This window comes from Pristiophorus japonicus, unplaced genomic scaffold, assembly GCF_044704955.1.
Source record: "Pristiophorus japonicus isolate sPriJap1 unplaced genomic scaffold, sPriJap1.hap1 HAP1_SCAFFOLD_579, whole genome shotgun sequence".
NCBI lineage: Eukaryota > Metazoa > Chordata > Chondrichthyes > Pristiophoridae > Pristiophorus > Pristiophorus japonicus.
Genome location: NW_027254487.1, coordinates 312,396 through 336,072, shown reverse-complemented (window position 1 = coordinate 336,072; position 23,677 = coordinate 312,396). Strand labels below are relative to the sequence as shown.

Sequence of the window (23,677 nt, the reverse complement as noted above, 5' to 3'; positions counted from 1 at the left end):
CCCTTCCCCCTCTCACACACTCCCGTTCTCCCCTCAATCCCCACTCCCCGCCTTCTCCCTCTCCTCCCCTCTCCCTCCCCACTCTCTCCCCTTCCCCTGCCTCTTGTTCCCCTTTCCCCCTCTCGCTCACTCCTTCCACTCTCTCTCTTTCCCCTTTTCCCTTTTCCCTCCCTCCTGTCTTTCTCTTTTCCCTTTCCTTTAAGGTTTTCCCCCTCTCTCTCCCTCCCCTCCTCACTCCTTCCCCCTCTAACCTCTCTCTCCCCTTCCCCTCTCTCTTTCTCCCAGTCTCCCCTTCCTCCCTTCTCTCCCACTCCTTCCCTTCTCTCTCCCCACCCTTCCACACACTCTATCTCTCTCCATCCACTCCCTCTCTTTCCCCACCTCACTCTTTTCCTCGCTGTCTCCCCTTCCCTCTCTCTCATTCTATCCCCTTCCCCTCTCTGCCCTCCCCCTCTCTCTCTCACTCCTTCTCCCTCTCTCCTCTTAACCTCTCTCTCCCCTTTCCCTTTCTCCCAGTCTCCCCTTCCTTTCTTCTCTCTCACTCATTCCCCACTCTCTCCCCACCCACTCTCTCCCACTCTCTCCCCACCCTTCCACATTCTCTCTCTCTCCATCCCCTCCCTCTCTTTCCCCGCCTCCCTCTCTTCCTCGCTGTCTCCCCTTCCCCTCTCTCTCACTCCTTTCACTCTCTCTTCTCCCTTCCCCTCCCTTTCCTGCTCCTTCCCCTATCTTTCTCAAAGCAGTTGGCTCCATAGCTCAGGGGTTAGAGCACTGGTCTAGTAAACCAGGGGTTGTGGGATCAAATTCCACTGCGGCCTACTCAAAATTCACTGTCAATTAACAAGGGCTTTAATTATAAATATTAAACAGCTCTGAGACTGACCCTTTAGCAACTCTCCGCTCTCCTCTTCTCATCTCTGTTATACTTTCTCTCCATCGAAATATCTCTCTCCCTTTCCCACGATCTCACTCTCCTTCCTTGTCTATCTTATTCTATTCCCAACCCCTCTGTCTGCTAACCACTCCTTCCACCTCTCTCACTCCATTCACTCTCTTCCACACACTCTCCCCTTCCCCTGCATCTCTCTCTTTCCCCTATTCCCTTGTCCCTCCCTCTTGTCTTTCTCTTTTGCCTTTCCTTTCAGGTTTTCCCCCTCTCGCTCCCCTCCCCCTCTCTCTCTCCCCTCCCCCTCTCTCTCACTCCTTCCCCTCTAACCTCACTCTCCTCTTCCCTCTCTCTTCCTCCCTGTCTCCCCCTCCCCCTCTCGCTCCCCTCCCCCTCTCTCTCCCCCTCCCTCTCTCTCTCACCCTTCCCTCTCTCTCTCTTTCCCTTCCTCTCTCTTTCCTGCTCCGTCCCCTGTCGTTCTGAGAGTAGGGTGGCTCCATAGCTCAGGGGTTAGAGCACTGGTCTTTTAAACCCGTGGGCATGGGTTCAAATCTTACTGGGGCCGACTCAAATTAGCACAGTATTTAAATTTGCTGTTAATTAACAAAGGATTTAATTATAAGTATGAAACAGCTCTCAGACCGACTCTGGAACAACAGGCTCATCTCTCTTACACTCTATCTCCCTTCCCCATCACGACCCGTTCTAAATCCCTCTTCCCTCTCTTCCCCCTCCCTCACCACACCCTCTTTCTCATTCCCCCTCTCTCCCCTTACTCTCTATCCTTCCCCCTCTCTCTCCCTTCCCCTCACACTCCCCTTCCCTTCTCTCTACCCGGCTCCTTCACTTTCCACTCTCTCCCCTTCCCCTGCTTCTTGTCCCCTTTCCCCCTCTCGCTAACTCCTTCCACTCTCTCTCTTTCTCCCTCCCTCCTGTCTTTCTCTTTTCCCTTTCCTTTCAGGTTTTCCCTCTCTCTCTCCCCTCCCCCTCTCACTCCTTCCCCCTCTAACCTCTCTCTCCCCTCCCCTCTCTCTTCTCCCAGTCTCCCCTTCCCCCTTCTCTCCCACTCCTTCCCTTCTCTCCCCACCCTTCCACACACTCTATCTCTCTCCATCCCCTCCCTCTCTTTCCCCACCTCACCCTTTTCCTCGCTGTCTCCCCTTCCCTCTCTCTCATTCTATCCCCTTCCCCTCTCTGCCCTCCCCCTCTCTCTCTCACTCCTTCCCCCTCTCTCCTCTTAACCTCTCTCTCCCTTCCCCTTTCTCTTTCTTCCAGTCTCCCCTTCCTTTCTTCTCTCTCACTCATTCCCCACTCTCTCCCCACCCACTCTCTCCCCTCCCCCTCTCTCCCACTCCTTCCCCTCTTTCCCCACCCTTCCACATTCTCTCTCTCTCCATCCCCTCCCTCTCTTTCCCCGCCTCCCTCTCTTCCTCGCTGTCTCCCCTTCCCCTCTCTCTCACTCCTTTCACTCTCTCTTCTCCCTTCCCCTCCCTTTCCTGCTCCTTCCCCTATCTTTCTCAAAGCAGTTGGCTCCATAGCTCAGAAGTTAGAGCACTGGTCTCGTAAACCAGGAGTTGTGGGTTCAAATCTCACTGGGGCCTACTCAAAATTCACTGTCAATAAACAAGGACTTTAATTATAAATATTAAACAGCTCTCAGACCGATCCGAAAACAAAAGTCTCTCCTGTTCTTGCCTTTCGCCCCCTGACCCAGCCATCCTGCTTTCCCCATCACTGCACATTCTGCCACTTTTTACTCTTTACCGCTCTCTCGCTTTCCCTGTTTCTCTTTATCACTCATTCCCCTCATCCCTTCCCCACTCTCTCCCCTTCCCCATTCTCTTCCCTTCCCCTCTCTCTCCCGTTCCCCTCCCTCTCTCTCCCCTTCTCCCCTTCCCCCTCCCTCTCTCCCCTTTCCTCTCTCTCTCCTTCCACCTCTCTCTCCCCTTCCCCCTCACTCTCTCCCCTTCCCCCACTCTCTCCCTTCCCCCTCCCTCTCTCCCCTTCCCCCTCTCTCTCCCATTCCCCCACTATCTCCCCTTCCCCCTCTCTCTCCCCTTCCACTGTCACTCACTCCTTCCCCTCTCCCTTTTCATTTTCTCCCCCACTCTCTCCTTCCCCTCGGCTGTCTCCACTCTTCTCACCCCCCTCCCACCTCCATTTCTCTCCTTCCCTCGCTCTCACTCTCCCCTTTCCCATCAGACTCTCCCCCTCCCCCTCTTGCCCATTCCCACCTCTCTCCCTTTCTGCTCCCCCCTCTCTCCCTTCTCCCTCTCTCCCATTCACCGCTCTCTCACTCCTTCGTCGCTCTCTCACTCCTTCGCCACTCTCTCCCCATCCCCTCCCTCTCTTTCCCCTCTCTGCCTCTCTCTCTCCCCTTCCCCTCTCTCTTCTTCCCTGTCTCCAGGGGTCGTGGGTTCAAATCTCACTGGGGCCTGCTCAAAATTAGCTCAGTATTTAAATTCACCGTCAATTAACAAGGGCTTTAATTATAAATATTAAACAGCTCTGAGACCGACCCTGGAACAACAGGCTCCCCTCACACCCTTCCCCCTCTTATCTTCTCGTCTCTCTTACACTCTCTCTCGCCTTCCAAATCTCTCTCTCCCTTCCCCATCACGCCCCATTCTACATCTTTTTACCCCCCTCTCCCTTTCCCACTATCTCGCTTTCCCGTCTATCACTCATTCCCCTCTCCCCCTTTCCCCCTCCCTCACCACACCCTCTTTCTAATTCCCCCTCTCTCCCCTCATTCTCTATTCTTCCCCCTCTCTCTCCCTTCCCCTCACACTCCCCTTCCCCTCTCTCGACTCGGCTCCCTCTCTCTTCCCTTCCCTCTCTCACTCTCCCCGTCTGTCACTCATTCCCCTCTCCCTGCCTTCCCCCTCCCTCCCCTCACGCTCTCCCCTTCCCCTCTCTCTCCCCTTCCCCACTCTCTCCCCTTCCCCCTCTCTCTCCCCTTCCTTCCCTTCTCTCCCACTCCTTCCCTTCTCTCTCCCCACCATTCCACACACTCTCTCTCTCTGCATCCCCTCCCTCTCTTTCCCCAGCTCCCTCTCTTCCTCGCTGTCTCCCTTCCCCTCTCTCTCTCTCTTCCCTTCCCCCTCTCTCTCACTCCTTCCACTCTCTCTTTTCCCTTCCCCTATCTTTCCTGCTCATTCCCCTGTCTTTCCCAAAACAGGTGGCTCCATACCTCAGGGGTTAGTGCACTGGTCCTCTAAACCAGGGGTCGTGGGTTCAAATCTCAGTGAGACTTACACAAAATTAGCTCAGTATTTAAATTCACCGTCATTTTAACAAGGGATTTAATTATAAATATTAGACAGCTCCGAGACTGACCCTGGAACAAAAGGTTTCCCTGTTCTTGTCCCTTTCCCTCTCTCCCTGCTTTCCCCATCATTACATATTTCTGCCTCTTTTTACTCGTTCCCGCTCTCTCGTTTTCCTCGCTACATTTCTCACTCATTTCCCCTCTCTCTTCCCTTCCCCTCTCTTTCCTTCCCCACTCTCTCCCCTTCCCCACTCTCTCCCCTCTCTCCCCTTCTCTCCTCTTCCCCACTCTCTCTCCCCTTCCCCACTCTCTCCCTTCCCTCTCTCTCCCCTTCTCCTCTCTCTCCTCTCCCCCCTTCCCACTCTCTCCCCCCTTCCCCACTCACCCACTCTCTCCCCTTACCCACTCTCTCACCTTCCCCACTCTCTCCTCTTCCCCACTCTCTCTCCCCTTCCCCACTCTCTCCCCTTCCCCACTCTCTCCCCTTACCCACTCTCTCACCTTCCCCACTCTCTCACCTTCCCCACTCTCTCACCTTCCCCACTCTCTCACCTTTCCCTCCTCTCTCTCACTCTCTCTCACTCTCTCTTCCCTCCCTCCTCTCTCTCTTCCTTTCCCTTTCCTTTCAGATTCTCCCCTTCCCCACTCTCTCCCCTTACCCACTCTCTCACCTTCCCCACTCTCTCACCTTCCCCACTCTCTCACCTTTCCCTCCTCTCTCTCACTCTCTCTTCCCTCCCTCCTCTCTCTCTCCTTTCCCTTTCCTTTCAGATTCTTCCCTTCTCCCTCTCTCTACCCTTCCCCTCTCTTTCCGTACCCCATCTCTCTCCCCTTCCCCTTCCTCTCTCCTACTCCTTCCCTTCTCTTCCCTTCCCCTTCACTTCTCTCCCCTCCCCCTGTCCTCTCTCTTCTTCTTCACTCTTTCTCACTCCTTCCCCCTCTCTTCCCTTCACCTCTCTTTCCCCGTCCCTCTCTCTCCCCTGCCCCTCTCTCTTTCTCCCAATCTACCCTTCCCTCTCTCTCTCACTCCTTCACCACTCTTTCCCATTCCTCCATATCTCTCTCCCCTTCTCCTCTCTCTCACTCCTTCCACTCTCGCTCTCCCCCTTCCCCTCTCTCTGCCTCCCTGTCGCCCCTTCCCCTCTCTTTCCTGCACCTTCCCCTGGCTTCACTAAAGCAGGTGACTCCATAGCTCAGGGGTTAGAGAACTGGGGTCGTGAATTCTAATCTCACTGGTGCCTACCCAAAATTAGTTTGGTATTTAAATATGCATCTCTCATTTCTGGCATTCTCTTCTGCCTTCTCACTTTTCCCTTTCCTTTCAGACTGTCCCCTTCTCTCTCTCGCTCACTCTCTCTTTCCTTGCCTCCCTCCTCCTCCTCCTCCTCCACTCTCCCTCTCCCTCTCCCCCCATCATAAAAGGTTAATAAAACAACATCACCTTGTTCGCAGCACTTGTGTGCTGAGAGATTTGCTTCGTATTGTCACTGGTAGCAATAAACGCCTGGGCTATCGCTATGGCCTTACTCAAGGTTGGGGTCTCTGCAGTCAAAAGTTTGCGAAGTACAGTTTCGTGCCCAATGCCAAGTACAAATAAGTCCTTGAGCATGTGCTCAAAATTTGCAATGTCCTGCAAGGCCCCTTAGCTCAGCGACATAGGTTGTCACTTCCTGGCCTTCAGACCTCTTGTACGTGTAGAACCGATACCTCACCATCAGAACGCTTTCCTTCGGGTTCCGATGCTCCCGGACCAGTGTGCACAACTCATCGTACGATTTCTCTGTGGATTTCGCTGGAGCAAGCAGGTTTTTCATGAGGCCATACGTTGGTGCCCTGCAAACGGTGAGGAGAATCGTCCTTCGTTTGGCAATGTTCATTTCTCCTTCCATCTCGTTGGCCACGAAGTATTGGTCAAGTCGCTCCACGAAGGTTTCCCAATCATCTCCCGCCGAAAATTTCTCCAGGATGCCCACTGTTCTCTGCATCGTTGGGTATGTCATCTGTATCTCGTCGCCAGTTGTTATGTATGAATAAAGAGTCTGACCAGATACTGCGGGCTCAAAGCAAAGTGTGACCTTAGTCTTTTATTACAGGTCTCCAGAGTGCCTCTCCAGCCTGTGAGGCCTCCTTAAGTACAGGTGCTCCCAAGGGACTTTGGATCCCTTGGGACTCCAGGGGATGAGCCCTCTGGTGGTTACACAAAGTATTTACAGGTTTACATATATAACACCCATCATGACCCGTTCTATATCTTTTTACCCCTCTCTCCCTTTCCCACCATCTTGCTTTCCCCGTCTCTCACTCATTCCCCTCTCTCACTCTCTCCCGTCTCCCTCGCCTCACCCTTTCACCTTCCCCCTCTCCCTCTCTCTCCTACTCACTCTCTCCACCCTCTCTCCCCTTCTCTCTCTCCCCTCCCCCTTTCTCTCCCCATCCCCCTGTCTCTTTTTTCCCTTCCCTCTCTCTCTCCTTCCCCCTCTCTCTCCCCTTCCCTCTCTCTCTCACTCCCTCAACTCTCTCTTTTCCCTTCCCCTCTCTTTCCTACTCCTTTCCATGTCAGCTACTGCAAATGTGGCTTAGTAGTTCTGAGTTAGAGCACTAGACTTATAAACCATTGGTTGTGAGCTCCAATCTTACTGGGGCCTACTCAAAATTAGCTCAGTATTTAAATTCACCGTCAATTAACAAGGGCTTCAATTATAAATATTTAACAGTTCCAAGACTGACCATGCAACAACAGGCTCGTCTCTCTTGCACTCTCTCTCCCCTTCCAAAGCCCTCTCTGCCTTCCCCATCACGACCCGTTCTACATCTTTTTACCCCGTCTTTCACTCATTCCCCTCTGCCCCCTTTCCACTCGATCGCTTCACCCTCTCTCCTTCCCCCTCACTCCCATTCCCCTCTCTCTCCCCTTCCCCTCTCTTGCTCTCCCCTTCCCTCTCTACTTTTATTCGCTCCCCACTCCTTCCCCTCTCCCTCCTTCCTCGTCTATCTTACTTCTCTCCCCAACCCCTCTGTCCGCTAACCACTCCTTCCCCCTCTCTCCCCTTGCCTCTCTCACTCCATCCACTCTCTCCCTCCCTTCCACACACTCTCTCCCCTTCCCCCCTCTTTCCTCTCCCCGTCTGTCTCTCCCCTTCCCCTCTCTCTTCCTCCCTGTCTCCCTTTTCCCCTCTCTCTCACTCCTTCCCCACTCTCCCCTTCACCTCTCTCTCTCCCCTTCCCCCGCTCTCCTCCCCTTCCACTCTCTCTTCCTCCCTCTCTCCCCTTCCCCCTCTCTCTCACTCCTTCCTCACTCTCTCCCCTTCCCCTCTCTCTCTCCCCTTCACCCGCTCTCCTCCCCTTCCACTCTCTCTTCCTCCCTCTCTCCCCCTCCCCCTCTCTCTCACTCCTTCCTCACTCTCTCCCCTTCCCCCTCTCTCTCTCCCCTGCCACTCTCTCTTTTCCCTTCTCCACTCTTTCCTGCTCCGTTGCAGAGCAGGTGGGTTCATAGCTCAGGGGTTACAGCACTGGTCTATTAAACCAGAGGTCGCGGGTTCAACATCCCAGCAGAGCCCTACTCAAAATTAGCTCAGTATTAAAATTCACCGTCAATTAACAAAGGCTAAAAATATAAAAAAGCTCTGAGACTGACCCTAAAAGAAAACTTTCTCCTTTTGTCCCTCTCTCCCTGCTTTCCCCATCACTACACATTCTGCCTCTTTTTACTCATTCCCGCTCTCTCGCTTTCCCCGTTTCTCTTTATCACTCATTCCCCTCTCTCTCCCCTTCCCCACTCTCTCCCCTTCCCCACTCTCTGCCGTTCCCTTCCCTCTCTTTCCCTTTCCCCCTCTCTCTCTCACATCTTCCTCTCTCTCACCCATTCCCTCTTTCCTCCACCCATTTACACACTCTCTCTCCCCTTCCCTCTCTCTCTCTCCCCTTCCCCCTGTCCCTCTCTCTTTCCCCCTTCGCTCTCGCACCTTCCCCCTTCTCCCTCTCCCCTTCCCTCACTATCTCTCTCCTTCCCCCGCTCTCTCTCCTTCCCCCCATCTCTCTCCCCTCCCCCCTCTCTCCCCTTCTCTCTCTCCCTCCCCTTCCCCCCCTCTCACTCCTTCCACTCTCGCTCTCCCCTTCCCCTCTCTCTGCCTCCTTGTCTCACTTCCCCTCTCTTTCCTGCTCCTCCCCCTGGCTTCTTTATAGCAGGTGGCTCCATAGCTCAGGGGTTGGCCACGAAGTATTGGTCGAGTCGCCCCACGAAGGTTTCCCAATCATCTCCCTCTGAAAATTTCTCCAGGATGCCCACTGTTCTCAGCATCTTTGGGTTCATCAGTATCTCGTCGCCAGTTGTTGTGTATGAATAAAGAGTCTGACCAGATACTGCGGACTCAAAGCAAAGTTGACCTTAGTCTTTTATTACAGGTCTCCAGAGTGCCTCTCCATCCTGTGAGGCCTCCTGAAGTACAGGTGCTCCCAAGGGATTGTGGGAACCGTTGGGACTCCAGGGGATGAGCACTCTGGTGGTTACACAAAGTATTTACAGGTTTACATATATAACACCCATCCTGACCTGTTCGACATCTTTTTACCCCTCTCTCCCTTTCCCACCATCTTGCTTTCCCCGTCTCTCACTCATTCCCCTCTCTCACTCTCTCCCGTCTCCCTCGCCTCACCCTCTCAACTTCCCCCCTTTCCATCTCTCCCCTACCCACTCTCTCCACCATCTCTCCCCTTCTCTCTCTCCCCTCCCCCTTTCTCTCCCCATCCCCCTGTCTCTCTTTCCCCTTCCCTCTCTATCTCACTTCTTCCACTCTCTCTTTTCCCTTCCCCTCTCTTTCCTGCTCCTTCCCCTGATTTTCCAAAAGCAGGTGGCTCCATAGCTCAGGGGTTAGAGCACTGGTCTAGTAAATCAGGGATTGTGAGTTCAAATCTCACTGCGGCCTACTCAAAATTAGCTCAGTATTTAAATTCACCATCAATTAACAAGGGCTTTAATTATAAATATTAAACAGCTCTGAGACTGACCTTGGAACAACAGGTTCTCTCTCCCTTCCCCATCACGACCCATTCTACATCTTTTTCCCGCTATCTCGTTTTCCCCGTCTCTCACTCATTCCCCTCTCTCTCCCTTTCCCCCTCACTCACCTCACCCTCTCTCCCCTCACTCTCTGCCCTCCCCCTCTCTCTCTCTCACTCCTTCCCCCTCTCTCCCCTTAACATCTCTTTCCCCTTCCTCCCTTTCTCTCCCCTACCCCTCCTCTCTCTCACTCTCTCTTCCCTCTCTCCTTTCCCTTTCCTTTCAGATTCTTCCCTTCTCCCTCTCTTTCTCTTCCCTATCTCTCTCCCCTTCCCTTCCCCTTCCCTCTTTCCTACTCCTTCCCTTCTCTCTCCCCCTTCTACATTCTCCCCACCTCCCTCTCTCCCCTTCCCCTCCCTGTCTCCCCTTCTCCCTCTCCCTCACTCCTTCCCCTCTCTTCCCTTCCCCTTCACTTCTCTCCCCTCCCCCTGTCTCACTCCCCTTCTGCTCTGTCCTCTTCTTCACTCTTTCTCACTCCTTCCCTCTCTCTTCCCTTAACCTCTCTTTCCCCGTTACTCTCTTTCTCCGCTGCCCCTCTCTCTTTCTCCTGATCTATCCGTCCCCCTCTCTCTCACTCCTTCACCACTCTCTCCTGTTTCTCTCCCTCTCTCGCCCCTTCCACTCTCTCTCACTCCTTCCACTCTCGCTCTCCCCTTCCCCTCTCACTTCTGCCCTGTCTCCCCTTCCCCTCTCTTTTCTGTTCCTTCCACTGTCATTATTAAAGCAGGTGGCTCCATAGCTCAGGGATTAGAGCTCTGGTCTTGTAAACCAGCGGTCATGAGTTCAAATCTCACTGGGGCTTACTTAAAATTCGTTTAGTATTTAAATATGCATCACTCTCTTCTGCCTTTTCCCTTTCCTTTCAAACTCCCCTCTTCTCCTTGACTCTCTACCCCCATCATAAAAGGTTTATAAAACAACAGCACTTGTGTGCTGAGAGATTTGCTTAGTATTGTCACTGGTGGCAATAAACGCCTGGGCTATCGCTATGGCCTTACTCAAGGTTGGGGTCTCGACAGGCAAAAGTTTGCGAAGTATATAGAAGTCCTTGAGCATGTGCTCCAAATGTCCTTCAAAATTTGCAATGTCCTGCAAGGCACCTTAGCTCGGTGACATAACTTGCCACTTCCTGGCCTTCAGACCTCTTGAACGTGTAGAACCGGTACCTCGCCATCAGAACACTTTCCTTCGGGTTCCATGCTCCCGGACCAGTGTGCACAACTCATCGTATGATTTCTCTGTGGGTTTCGCTGGAGCAAGCAGGTTTTTCATGAGGCCATACGTTGGTGCCCTGCAAACGGTGAGGAGAATCGCCCTTCGTTTGGCAGCGTTCGTTTCTCCTTCCATCTCGTTGGCCACAAAGTATTGGTCGAGTCGCTCCATGAAGGTTTCCCAATCATCTCCCTCCGAAAATTTCTCCAGGATGCCCACTGTTCTCTGCATCGTTGTGTTCGTCATCTGTATCTCGTCGCCAGTTGTTGTATATGAATAAAGAGTCTGACCAGATACTGCGGGCTCATAGCAAATTGTGACCTTAGTCTTTTATTACAGGTCTCCAGAGTGCCTCTGCAGCCTGTGAGGCCTCCTTAAGTACAGGTGCTCCCAAGGGATTGTGGGATCCCTTGGGACTTCAGGGGATGAGCCCTCTGGTGGTTACACAAGGTATTTACAGATTTTCATATATAACACCTATCATGACCCGCTCTACATCATTTTACCCCTCTCTCACTTTCCCACTATCTCGCTTTCCCCATCTGTCACTCATTCCCCTCTCTCCTTCCCTCACTCACTCCTTCCCATCACTCTCTCCATCCCCTCCCTCTCTTTCCCGACCTCCCTCTCTTCCTCGCTGTCTCCCCTCACCCCTCTCTCTCTCTCCCCCTCCCCTCTCTCTCACTCCTCCCCCCCTCTCTTTCCCCTTCCCCCCCTTTCTCACTCCTTCTGCTCTCTCTTTTCCCTTCCCCGCTCTTTCCTGCTCCTTCCCGTTTTTTCCAAGAGCAGGTGGCTCCATCGCTCAGGGCTTAGAGCAGTGGGTCGTGAGTTCAAATCTCACTGGGGCCTAATGTTAGTATTTAAATACTCGTCTCTCATTTCTCCCACTCGTTTCCCTCCCTCCTATCTCTCTCTTTGCCCTTTCCTTTCAGGTTATCCTCCTCTCTCTCTCCCCCCCTCTCTCTCACTTCTTCCCCCTCTCTCCCCTTAACCTCTCTTTTCCTGTCCTCCCTCTCTCTCCCCTGCCGCTCTCTCTTCCACCCAATCTCCCCATCCCCTTCCCCTTCCCCCTCTCTCTCACTCCTTCCGCTCTCTCCCCTCCCCTTCTCGATCCCCTTCCCCTCTCTCTCTCACACCTTCCCCTCTCTCTTTCCCCTTGTCCCCTCTCTCTCACTCCTTCCCCTCTCTCTCCCCTTCCCCTTTCTCTGGTCCCCTTTCTCTCCCCTTCCGCTCTATCCCCTGCCCCTCTCTCCCACTCCTTCCACTCTCTCTCCCTCTCTTCCACACCCTCGCTCTCCATCCCCTTCCTCTCTTTGCCCTCCTCCTTCTTTTCCTCGCTGTCTCCCCTTCCGTCTCTCTCACTCCTTCCCCACTCTCTCCCCTTCCCCTCTCTCTACCCTTCCTCTCTCTCTCCCCTTCCCCTCTCTCTTTCCCATTGTCCCCTCTCTCTCACTCCTTCCCCTCTCTCTCCCCTTCCGTCTCTCTCACTCCTTCCCCTCGCTCTCACCTTCCTCTCTCTCTCTCTCACCCCTCTCTCCCCTTCCCTTTCTCTCTCCCCTTCCATCCCTCTCTCCGCTTCCCCATCTCTCTCCCCTTTCCCCTCTCTCTCCCCCTCTCTCTCTTTGTCCACTGTCGCTCACTCCTTCCCCTCTCTCCACTCTTCTCACCCCCTCCCTCCTCCCTTTCTCTCCTTCCACCCCTCTCTCTCCCCATTCCCATCAGACTCTCCCCTCCACCTCCAGCCCATCCCCCCTCTCGCCCCTTCTGCTCCCCTCTCTCCCTTCCCCCTCTCTCCCATTCCCTTCTCTCTCACTCCTTTGCCACTCTCTCCCCCTCCCTCCCTCTCTTTCCCCTCCCCGCCTCTCTCTCTCCCTTTCCCCTCTCTCTTTCTCCCTGTCTCCAGGGATTGTGGGTTCAAATCTTACTGGGGTCGACTCAAAATTAGCTCAGTATTTAAATTCACCGTCAATGAACCAGGGCTTTAATTATAAATATTAAACAGCTCTGAGACTGACCCTGGAACAACAGGGTCCCCTCACACCCTTCCCCCTCTCCTCTTCTCGTCTCTCTTACACTCTCTCTCCCCTTCCAAATCTCTTTCTCCCTTCCCCCTCACAACCCATTCTACATCTTTTTACCCCTCTCTCCCTTTCCCACAATCTCGCTTTCCCCGTCTCTCCCTCATTCCCCCCCCCATCCTCCTCCCTCACCACACCCTCTTTCTAATTCCCCCTCTCTTCCCTCACTCTTTATCCTTCCCCCTCTTTCTCCCTTCCCCTACACTCCCCTTCCCCTCTCTCTACCCGGCTCCTTCTCTCTCCCCTTCCCTCTCTCACTCTCCCCGTCTTCCCCTCATTCCACTCTCCCTGCCTTCTCCCTCCCTCCCCTCTCTCTTCCCTTCCCCACTCTCTCCCCTTCCCCTGCCTCTCGCTCCCCTTTCCCCCTCTCTGTCACTCCTTCCACTCTCTCCCTTTCCCCTTTTCCCTCCCTCCTGTCTTTTCCTTTTCCCTTTACTTTCAGGTTTTCCCCCTCTCTCTCCCCTCCCCCTCTCTCTCACTCTCACTCCTTCCGCCTCTCTCCCCTTCCCCTCTCTCTTTCTCCCAGTCTCCCCTTCCAACCTTCTCTCCCACTCCTTCCCTTCTCTCTCCCACCCTTCCACACACTTTCTCTCTCTCCATCCCCTCCCTCTCTTTCCCCACCTCACTCTCTTCCTCGCTGTCTCCCCTTCCCTCTCTCTCACTCTCTCCCCTTCCCCTCTCTGTCCTCCCCCTCTCTCTCTCACTCCTTCCCCCTCTCTCCTCTTAACCTCTCTCTCCTTTTCCCCACTCTATTCCTCCCATCTCACCTTTCTCCCCTCTCTCTCACTCCTTCTCATTTCTCTCCCCATCCAATCTCTCCCCTCCCCTCTCTTCCACTCCTTCCCCCCTCTCCCCCCACCCTTCCACATTCTCTCTCCTCTCCCTCTCTTTCCGCACCTCCCGCTCTTCCTCGCTGTCTCCCTTCCCCTCCCTCTCTCTCCCCTTCCCTCTCTCTCTCACTCCTTCCACTTTCTCTTTTCCCTTCCCCTCTCTTTCCTGCTCCTTCCCCTGTCTTTCCTAAAACAGGTGGCTCCATAGCTCAGGGGTTGTGAGTTCAAATCTCACTGGGGCTTACTCAAAATTAGCTCAATATTTAAATTCACTGACAATTAACAAGAGCTTTAATTATAAATATTAAACAGCTCCGAGACCGACCCTGGAACAACATGCCTCCCCTCTCCTCTTCTCATCTCTGTTACACTTTCTCTCCATCCAAATCTCTCTCCGCCTTTCCCCATTCTACATCTTTTTAGCCCTCTCTCCCTTTATAGCTTTCCCTGTCTCTCACTCATTCCCCTCTCCCCCCTTCCCGCTCCCTCCCCTTCCCCTCTCTTTTCCCCTTCTCCTCTCACTCCGGCCTTCCCGCTCGCACCTTCCCCCTCTCTTTTCCTCTCTCCTCTCTCTCACTCCTTCCCCTCTTGCTCACCTTCCCCTCCATCTCTCTCCCGTTCCCCTCTTTCTTCCTCCCTGTCTCACCTTCCCTCTCTCACTCCATCCATTCTCCCTCCCCACCCCCTCTCTCTCTCCCCTCCCACTCTCTCCCCTCCCCATTCTCTCTCCTTCCTCACTCTCTCCCGTTCCCCTCCCACTCTTTCCCCTTCCCCCTCGCTCACACATCTTCCTCTGTCTCACCTGTTCCCTCTCTCTCCTCTACCCATTTTCTTCTCTCTCTCTCTCCTTCCCCTATCTCACCCCTTCCCCCTGTCTCTCTCCCCTGGAGTATTGTGTACAGTTTTGGCCTCCTAATATGAAGAAGGACATTCTTGCTATTGAGGGAGTGCAGCGAAGGTTCAACAGACTGATTCCCGGGATGGCAGGACTGATCTATCAAGAACGACTGGATCAACTGGGCTCACTGGAGTTCAGAAGAATGAGAGGAGATCTCATAGAAATGTTTAAAATTCTGATGGGACTGGACATGTTAGATGCAGGAAGAATGTTCTCGATGTTGGGTAAGTCCAGAACCAGGGGTCCCAGTCGAACGATAAGGGGTAAGCCATTTAGGACCGAGATGAGGAGAAACTTCTTCACCCAGAGAGTGGTGAACCTGTGGAATTCTCTACCACAGAAAGTTATTGAGGCCAATTCACTAAATATATTCAAAAAGGAGTTAGATGTAGTCCTTACTACTAGGGGGATCAATGGGTATGGCGAGAAAGCAGGAATGGGGTCCTGAAGTTGTATGTTCAGCCATGAGCTCATTGAATGGTAGTGCAGGCTCGAAGGGCCGAATGGCCTACTCCTGCACCTATTTTCTATGTTTCTATGTTCTATGTTTCCCTCACTCTCTCTCCCCTTCACCCTGTCTGTCTTCCCTTCGCTCACACTCTCTCCCCTCACCCTGTCTCTCTCCACTTCCCTCGGTATCTCTTCCCTTTCCCCTCTCTCTCCCCTTCCCCTTCCTCTCCCCTTCCCTCTCTCTCTCCTCTTCCCCCTCTCTCTCTCTCTCCCCTTCCACTGTCAGACACGCCTTCCCCTCCCTTTTAATTTTCTCCCCCATTCTCTCCCTCTCCTCCCCTCGTCTCGCCCCCCTCCCACCTCCCTTTCTCTCCTTCCCTCGCTCTCGCTCTCGCTCTCCCCTTTCCCATCAGACTCTCCCCTTCCCCGTCTGGCTCATTCCCCCTCTCGCCCCTTCTCCCTCTCTACCCACCCTCCCCGCTTTCCCTGCTCTCTCGAACTCCTCCCACTCTCTTTTTTTCCCTTCCCCTCTCTTTCCTGCTCCTTCCCCTGTCTTTTTCAGTGTAGGTGGCTCCATAGCTCAGGGGTTAGAACACTGGTCTTGCAAACCAAGGGTCGTGGTTTCAAATCTCACTGGGGCCTTCACAAAATTAGCTTAGTGTTTAAATTTATGTCAATTAACAAGGGCTTTAATTACAAATATGAAACAGCTCCGAGACTGACCCGAGATCAAAAGGCTTTCCTGTTCTTGTCTCTCTCCCCGATCGTCCCCTGATCCACCCTTTCCCTCTCTCCCGACTTTCCCCATCACTACACAATCTGCCTCTTTTTACTCGTTCCCGCTCTCGTTTTCCCCGCTACTTTTCTCACTCATTCCACTCTCTCCCCTTCCCCACTCTCTGCCCATCCCCACTCTTTCCCCTTCCCCCTCTCTCACACATCTTCCTCTATTTACTATTCCCTCTCTCTCCTCTACCCATTTTCTCCCCTCTCTCTCTCTTTCTCTCTCCTTCCTTCCTCTCTTCCTTCCCCCCCCTCTCTCTCTCTCCTTCCCCCTGGCTCCCCTTCACCCTTCACCCTCTCCCCTTCCCTCTCTCTCTCCCCTTCCCCCTCTTTCCCCTTCCACTGTCTCTCACTCCATCCCCTCTCCCATATAATGTTCTCCCCCACTCTCTGCCTCCTCTCCCCTGCCTCCGCTCTTCTCGCCCCCTCCCTCCTCCCTCCTCCCTTTATCTCCTTCCCTCACTTTTCCCATCAGACTCCCCCTCCCCCTCTGGCCCATTCCCCCCTCTCTCCCTTTCTCCATTTCTCTCCCCTTCCCCCCCCACCTCTCTCCCCTTCCTCTCCCTCTCCCTCTCTTTCCCCTTCCCCCCCTCTCTCACTCCTTCCACTCTCTCTGTTTTCCCTTTCCTTTCAGATCCTTCCCCGCTCTCTCCCCTTCCACCACTCTCTCTCCCTTTCTCACTCCTTTCCTACTCTCTTCCCCCTCTCTTCCCTCCCTCCTCTCACTCTCTTTTCCCTTTCCTTTCAGATTCTTTCCTTCTCTCTCTCTCTCTCCTTCCCTTCCCGATCTCTCTCCCTTTCCCCTTCCCCTCTCTCTTCCCTCTTTCCTACTCCTTCCCTTCTCTCTCCCCACCTCTCTCCCTCCCCTTTCCCTCTCTGTCACCCCTCCCCCCTCTCTCACTCCTTCCCCTCTCTTCCCTTCCCCTTCACTTCTCTCCCCTCCCCCTGTCTCACTCCCCTTCTGCTCTCTCCTCTTTCTCACTCCTTCCCCCTCTCTTCCCTTAACCTCTCTTTCCCCATCCCTCTCTCTCTTCTCCTCTCTTTCTCCTCATCTACCCTTCCCTCTCCCTCTCACTCCTTCACCACTCTCTTCCGTTCCTCTCCCTCTCTCTCCCGTTTCCCCTCTCTCTCACCCCTTTCACTCTCTCTTTTCCCTTCCCCTCTCTTTCCTGCTCCTTCCCTGTCATTTTCAGAGCAGCTGGCTCCATAGCACAGGGGTTAAAGCAGTGGTTTAGTGAACCAACGGTTGTAAGATCAAATGTCATTGCGGCCTACACAAAGCTAATTCTGTATTTAAATTCGCCATCAGTTAACAAGGATATTAAACAGCTCCGAGACCGACCCTGGAATAACACTCTCTCTCTCCCGTTCTACATCTTTTTCCCGCTATCTCGCTTTCCCCGTCTCTCATTCATTCCCCCTTCCCCCTCTCTTGCTCTCCACTTCCCTCTCCACTTTCATTCACTCCACACTCCTTCCCCTTCACTCTCTCACTCCATCCACTCTCTCCCTCCACACACTCTCTCCCCTTCCCCCCTCTTTCCTCTCCCCCTCTGTCTCTCCCTTCCCCTCTCTCTTCCTCCCTGTCTCCCCTTTTCCCTCTCTCCTTCACCACTCTCTTCCCTTCTCCCTCTCTCTCACTCCTCCCCCATTCGCTGCCCTTCCCTCTCTCTTTACTTTTCCCCCTCTCTCTCACTCCTTCCACTCGCTCTTTTCCCTTCCCCTCTCTTTCTGCTCCTTCCACTGGTTGCATCAGGGCAAGTGGCTCCATAGCTCAGGGGTTAGAGCACTGGTCTAACAAACCAGCGGTTGTGAGTTCAAATCTAACTTGTGCCTACTCACAATTAGCTCAGTGTTTTAGTTCATCGTCAATTAACAAGGACTTTAATTATAAATATTAAACAGCTCCGAGACTGACCCTGGAACAAAAGGTTGTCCTTTTCTCTTCTCCAACTTTCCCCATCATGACAAGTTCTGTCTCTTTTCCCTTCCCCTTCCCCCTCTTCCTCTCTCTCAAACATTCAGCAAGAAAACACCATTTTTAATAGTTATATTATTGGCTTCTCGTGTGATGTCAAATTTTCAACCTCCACTGACTCGCTAATAATTTTTTTTAAATTTGCAAGGTTTTATATTTACTTAAATAACTTCATGATATTAACTCACATTGAAAAGTCTGATTCAAAGCTAGGATTATATCAAACAATTAACATCCATTTCTGTTCTTTTAATGGAACTGGTGACCAACATTTTGTGAGGAGTGTCGTTGATCCTGGTTCTTTTCTCATTTGTATTGGTCTCTCCCAACATTTTGCTGCCTTCTGTCAAAGATTGCTAGCCAATTGGAGTCTCACCACATTGATCCAGTCATTGAATTGGGTGCAACATTGTGCACACTTAATCTGGCCAATCACAGCAGAAACCTGATGACATTGCAAAATAAAATGATAAGATTTTAGCTGGTTCAGTATTAACAAGACCAGTTATGTGAATTGCATGAAATATTGTTGAATGGCGGAGCAGGCTCGAGGGGCTAGATGGCCTACTCCTGTTCCTAATTTTTATGTTCTTATTCTCTCTCTCTCTCCTTTTTCCATTTCCTCCTCTCTTTCTCTCTCTCTCCTCCCCCTTTATCTCTCCCCTTCCCCCTCTATCTCCCTTCCTCCCTCTCTCTCTCCTTCGCTCACTCTCTCTCCTCTCCCTTTCCTCCCTTCAACCTCCACCCTCTCCCCTTCCCTCGGTATCTCTCCCCTTTCCCCCTCTCCCCTCTTCCCTTCCCCCTCTCTCTCCCCTTCCCCCACTCTCTCCCCTTTCCCTCTCTCTCTCCCCTTCCACTGTCACTCACTCCTTCCTCTCTCCCTTTTCCTTTTCTCCCCCACTCTCTCCCTCCACTCCCCTGTCTCCACGCTTCTCGCCCTCTCCCACCTCCATTTCTCTCCTTCCCTCGCTCTCACTCTCCCATTTCCCATCAGACTCTCCCCCTCCCCCTCTGGCACATTCACCCCTCTCTCCCCTGCTCCCTCTCTCCTCTTCCCCCTCTCTATCCCCTTCCCCTCCCTCTCTTTCTCCTCCCCCTCTCTCTCACTCCTTCCACTCTCTCTTTTCCCTTCCCCTCTCTTTCCTGCTCCTTCCCCTGTCTTTTCTAAGACAGGTGGCTCCATAGCTCAGGGGTTAGAGCAATAGTCTAGTAAACCAAGGGTTGTGGGTTCAAATCTCGCTGGGGCCTACTCAAAATTATCTCAGTATTTAAATTCACTGTCAATTAACAAGGACTTTAATTATAAATATTAAACAGCTCCGTGACTGACACTGGAACAAAAGGCTCTTCTGTTCTCCTTTTGCCCCCTTACACGTCCTTTCCCTTTCTCCCTCTCTCCCTGCTTTCCTCATCACTACACATTCCGTCTCTTTTTACTCTTTCACGCTCGCTCGCTTTCCCCGTGTCTCTTTATCACTCATTCCCCTCTCTCTCCCCTTCCCCACTCTCTCTCTCCCCTTCCCCACTCTCTCTCCCCTTCCCCCTCTCTCTACCCTTCCCCTCTCTCTCCCCTACCCCCTCTCTCTCTCCCCTTCCCCCTCTCTCTCATCTTCCCCCCTCTCCCCCCCTCTCTGTTTCCCCCTCTCTCTCCCCTTCCCCTCTCACTTTTCATTTTCTCCCCCACTTACTCCCTCCCCTCCCCTGTCTCCACTCTTCTCGCCCCCTCCCTCCTCCCTTTCTCTCCTTCCCTCGATCTCACTCTCCCCTTTCCCATCAGACTCTCCCCCTCCCCCTCTGGCCCATTCCCCCCTCTAAGTCTTTCTCCCTCCCCACTCTCTCCCCTACTCACTCTGTCCCCACTCCATCCCCCTCTCTCTCCCCTTCCCCCTCTCTCTCCCTTTCCCTCCTCTCTCCCATTCACTGCTCTCTCAAGCCTTCACCCACTCTCTCCATTTCCCCCTCTCTCTCACTCCTTCCCTTCTCTCTCCCCACCCTTCCACACACTCTCTCTCTCCATCCCATCCCTTTCTTTCCCCTCCTCCCTCTCTTGCTCGCTGTCTCCTCTTCCCTCTTTCTCACTCCTTCCACTCCATCTCTCTCCCCTTCCCCCTCTCTCTCACTCCTTCCACTCTCTCTTTTCCCTTCCCCTCTCTTTCCTGCTCCTTCCCCTGTTTTTCCGAGAGCAGATGGCTCCATAGCTCAGGGGTTAGAGCACTAGTCTAATAAACGAACGGTCATGAGTTCAAATCTCACTGGAGACTCCTCAAAATTAGCTCAGTATTTAAATTCACCAGCAATTAACAAGGGGTTTAATTATAATTATTAAACAGCTCCAAGACCAACCCTGGGACAACAGGGACCCATTCTACATCTTTTTACCCTCTCTCCCTTTCCCGCTATCTCGCTTTCCCTGTCTCCCACTCATTCCCCTCTGCCTCTTCCACTTCCCTTGCCTCACCCTCTCTCCTTCCCCCTTTCTCCTTCCCCTCTCCAGTTTCATTTTTTCCTCACTCCTTCCCTCTCTCTCTCCCCTTCCCCTCACTCTCTCTCTCCCCTTCCACTCTCTCTCTCTCCACTTCCCCTCTCTTTCCCCCTTCCCTCCCTCTCTCTCCCATAACCCTCTCTCTTCCTCCCTGTCTCACCTTCCCTCTCTTACTCCATCCACTCTTGCTCCCCTTCCCTCTCTCTCTCACTCCTTCCACGCTCTCTTTTCCCTTCCCATCTCTTTCCTGCTCCTTCCCCTGTCTTTCCCTGAGCTCAGGGGTTAGAGACTGGTCTAGTAAACCAGGCGTCGTGGATTCAGATCTCAGTGGGGCCTACACAAAATTAACTCAGTATTTAAATTCACCGTCAATTAACAAGGACTTTAATTATAAATATGAAACAGCTCCGAGACCGACACTGGAACAAAAGTCTCTCCTGTTCTCCTCATCCCCTCTCTTTTTCCTGTTCCCCCTCTCTCTTATCTGTTCCCTCTCTCTTCTCTACCCATTTCCTCCTCCCTCTCTCTTTTCTTCCCCCCGCTCTCTTTCACCTTCCCCCTGTCTCCCCTTCCCCCTCCCTTTGCCCATCCCCGTCTCTCTCCCTTTCCCCCTTCTCTCTCCCGTTCCCCATCTCTCAATCCCCTTTCCCCCTTCTCCCTCTCCCCTTTCCTCACTATCACTCTCCTTCCCCTCCCTCTCTCCACTTCCCCCTCTCTCTCCCCTTCGCCTTCTCTCCCCTTCCCCCTCTCTCTCCCCTTTCCCCTCCCTCTCTCTGCTTCCCTCTCTCTCCCCTTCCCCCTACTCCCCTTCCCGCTCTTAAACACTTGTTATACTCTCTCTCACTCCTACCCCTCTCTCCCTTCCCCCTCTCTCCCATTCACTGCTCTCTCTCTCCCCTTCCCCATCTCTCAATCCCCTTTCCCCCTTCTCCCTCTCCTCTTTCCTCGCTATCTCTCCCCTTCCCCTCCCTCTCTCTTTTCTTCCCCCCACTCTCTTTCACCTTCCCCCTGTCTCCCCTTCCCCCTCCCTTTGCCCATCCCCGTCTCTCTCCCTTTCCCCCTTCTCTCTCCCCTTCCCCATCTCTCTCTCCCCTTACCCCCTCTCTCCGTCCACTGTTGGTCACTCCTTCCCCGCTCCCGTTTGTTTTTCTCCGCCACTCTCTCTCTCTCTTCCCCTGTCTCCACTTTTTTCACTCCCTCCCTCCTCCCTTTCTCTCCTTCCCTCGCTCTCGCTCTCCCCATTCCCATCAGACTCTCTCCCTCCCCCTCTGGCCCATTCCCCACTCTCTCCCTTTCTCCCTCCCCACGCTCTCCCCTCCCCCACTCTCTCCCCTTCCCCCTCTCTCCCCTTCCCCCTACTCCCCTTCCCGCTCTTAAACACTCGTTATACTCTCTCTCACTCCTACCCCTCTCTCCCTTCCCCCTCTCTCCCATTCACTGCTCTCTCACTCCTTCACCACTCTCTCCCCCTCCCTCCCTATCTTTCCCCTACCCGACTGTCTCTCTCCCCTTCCCTTCTCTCTCCCCTTCCCCTCTCTCTCACTCCATCCACTCTCTCTTTTCCCTTCCCCTCTCTTTCCTGCTCCTTCCCCTGTATTTCCCAGGGCAGGTGACTCCATAGCTCAGGGGTTAGAGCACTGGTCTAATAAACCAGAGGTCGTAGATTCAAATATCACTGGGATCTACTCAAAATTAGCTCAGTATTTCAATTATAAATATTAAACAGCTCTGAGACCAATCCTGGAACAGAAGACTCTTCTGATCTCCTTCTTTCCCCTTCTCCCTCTCTCCCTGCTTTGCACATTCTTACTCTTTCGCGCTCTCTCGCTTTCCCCGTTTCTCTTTACCACTCATTCTGCTCTCTCTCCCCTTCCCCCTCTCTCTCCCCTTCCCTTCTCTCTTTCCCATTTCCCCCCCTCTCTCACATCTTCCACTCTCTCATCCGTTCCCTCTCTCTTCTCTACTCATTTCCTCCTCCCTCTCCCTCTCGTCCCCCTCCCTCTCTCTCCCCTTCCCCCTCTCCCTCTCCTTCCCCTCCCTCTCTTTCCCCTTCCCCCTCTCTCTCTCACCTTCCCCCTCTCTCACTCCTTCCCCCTCTCTCTCCGTCCACTGTCACTCACTCCTTCCCCTCTCCCTTTTCATTTTCTCCCCCACTCTCTCCCTCCCCTCCCCTGTCTCCACTTTTTACGCCCCCTCCCTCCTCCCTTTCTCTCCTTCCGTCGCTCTCGCTCTCCCCTTTCCCATCAGACTCTCCCCTTCCCCCTCTGGCCCATTCCCCCCTCTCTTCCTCACTCCCTCCCCACTCTCTACCCACTCTCTCCCCCCCCTCTCATCTTCCCCACTCTCTCCCCTTCCCAACTCTATCTCCCCCTTCCCCCCTCTCTCCCCTTCCCCACTCTCTCCATCTCCCCGCCCCGCCTCTCTCTCTCCCCTTCCCCTCTCTCTTCCTCCCTATCTTCAAGGGTCGTGAGTTCAAATCTCACTTTGACCTACTCAAAATTAGCTCAGTATTTAATTTCACTATCCGTTAACAAGGGCTTTAATTATAAATATTAAACAGCTCCGAGACCGACATTGGAACTACAGGCTCCCCTCACATCCTTCCCCCTCTCCTCTTCTCGTCTCTCTTATACTCTCTCTCCACTTCCAAATCTCTCTCTCCCTTCCCCATCACGACCCGTTTTACATCTTTTTACCTCTCTCTCACTTTCCCGCTATCTCGCTTTCCCCGTCTCTCACTCATTCCCGTCTGCCTCTTCCCCTTCCCTTGCCTCACCATCTCTCCTTCCCCCTCTCTCTTCCCTTCCACTCTCTTGCTCTCCCCTTCCCTCTTACTTTCATTCTCTCCCCACTCCTTCCCCTCTCTCTCCTTCCTCGTCTATCTTACTTCTCTCCCCAACCCCTCTGTCCGCTAACCACTCTTCCCCCCTCTCTCCTCTTCCCTCTCTCACTCCATCCACTCTCTCCCTCCCTTCCACACACTCTCTCCCCTTCCCCCCTCTTTCCTATCCCCCTCTGTCTCTCCCCTTCCCCTCTCTCTTCCTCCCTGTCTCCCCTTCCCCCTCTCTCTCCCCTTGCACTCTCTCGTTTCCCTTCCCCTCTCTTTCCTGCTCCTTCCCCTGTCTTCCCCAAAGTAGGTGACTCTGTAGCTCAGGGGTTAGAGCACTGGTTTAGTAAACCTGGGGTTGTGTCTTCAGCTTTCAGGGGGGCCTCCTTAAAATTTACTCAGTATTTAAATTCACTGTCAATTAACAAGGGCTTTGATTATAAATAATAAACAGCTCCAAGACCGACCCTAGAAGAAAAGGTTTCCCTATTCTTGTCTCCCTCTCCTTTCCCTCTCTTCCTGCTTTCCCCATCACTAAACATTCTGCCTCTTTTTACTCGTTCCTGCTCTCTCGCTTTCCTCGTCTCTGTTCATCACTCATTCCCCTCTCTCTCCCCTTCCCCTCTCTCTCCCCTTCCCCACTCTCTCCCCTTCCCCTCTCTCTCCCCTTCTCCCTCTCAACCCACTCTCCCCCCTATCCACTCTCTGCCCACTCTCTCCTCTTCCCCTCTCTCTCTCCTCCTTCCCCTCCCTCTCTTTCTTTCTTTCTCCTCCCCCTCTCTCTCACTCCTTCCACTCTCTCTTTTCCCTTCCCCTCTCTTTCCTGCTCTTTCCTGCTCTTTCCCCTATTTTTCCAGAGCAGGTGGTTCCATAGCTCAGGGGTTCGAGCACTGGTCGAGTAAACCAGAGATCGTGAGTTCAAATCG

At 53.3% G+C, this 23,677-nt stretch overlaps 5 non-coding genes across 5 annotated transcripts; all 5 read left to right on the top strand.

Moving 5' to 3' along the window:
• Window positions 1-745: 745 nt before the first annotated feature.
• On the top strand, window positions 746-818 carry trnat-agu (transfer RNA threonine (anticodon AGU)). Its single transcript has one exon. It is a non-coding gene; the product is annotated as a tRNA-Thr (tRNA).
• Window positions 819-1,378: 560 nt separating this feature from the next.
• On the top strand, window positions 1,379-1,451 carry trnak-uuu (transfer RNA lysine (anticodon UUU)). The gene has a single exon. It is a non-coding gene; the product is annotated as a tRNA-Lys (tRNA).
• Window positions 1,452-2,414: 963 nt separating this feature from the next.
• trnat-cgu (transfer RNA threonine (anticodon CGU)) lies at window positions 2,415-2,487 on the top strand. Its single transcript has one exon. It is a non-coding gene; the product is annotated as a tRNA-Thr (tRNA).
• A 6,519-nt stretch (window positions 2,488-9,006) lies between these two features.
• trnat-agu (transfer RNA threonine (anticodon AGU)) lies at window positions 9,007-9,079 on the top strand. The gene has a single exon. It is a non-coding gene; the product is annotated as a tRNA-Thr (tRNA).
• Window positions 9,080-9,942: 863 nt separating this feature from the next.
• Window positions 9,943-10,015, top strand: trnat-ugu (transfer RNA threonine (anticodon UGU)). The gene has a single exon. It is a non-coding gene; the product is annotated as a tRNA-Thr (tRNA).
• Window positions 10,016-23,677: the final 13,662 nt, after the last annotated feature.